Raw genomic sequence first — 688 nt, forward strand, 5'->3', positions numbered from 1 at the left:
GTTACAGTAGAGTGTAGGGATTGCCTAGTCAGATTCAGAATTGGGGCGGATTAAGGTTTAGTGGGGCCCAGTTAATATTTGGGAATGATAATAATTCACTCTTGTCTCTATGCTGCTAGTTTTACGAACCATAATATTTTTACTTGGGTGACTGACGGGGCCCCTGTACATCCTGGGCCTACGTGGCATATGCATTAATCCGATACTGTTCAGAATACCAAATTTTACAGATAATACCCCTTAAGAAGCAAGAGCATAGCTTATGTAGTCTTTAACTTCTTTGTGATGATTAACTCTTAAAGTGTATGCTCTTTAAAAGGGAAAAAGAAAAATTCAACAAAAATATTCTTTGTAAAATGTGTAATTGTCTGTTACCTAGTCTTTTTTTTTATTTTTTAGGTAAACACATACATGTGGCTTTAAGGTTTGCAAAATGGCTCAGTAGAGTTTTTATATTAACACACACACACACGTGGTTTTAGGGTTTGCAAAATGGCTCAGTACAGTTTATATATAAACACACACACACACACACGTGGTTTTTAGAGTTTGCAAAATGGCTCAGCACAATTTATATATAAACACACACACACACACACGTGGTTTTAGAGTTTGCAAAATGGCTCAGCACAATTTATATATAAACACACACACACACACACGTGGTTTTAGAGTTTGCAAAATGGCT

Source organism: Limulus polyphemus, unplaced genomic scaffold, assembly GCF_000517525.1.
Source record: "Limulus polyphemus unplaced genomic scaffold, Limulus_polyphemus-2.1.2 Scaffold3232, whole genome shotgun sequence".
In the NCBI taxonomy this organism is placed as follows: Eukaryota; Metazoa; Arthropoda; class Merostomata; order Xiphosura; family Limulidae; genus Limulus; species Limulus polyphemus.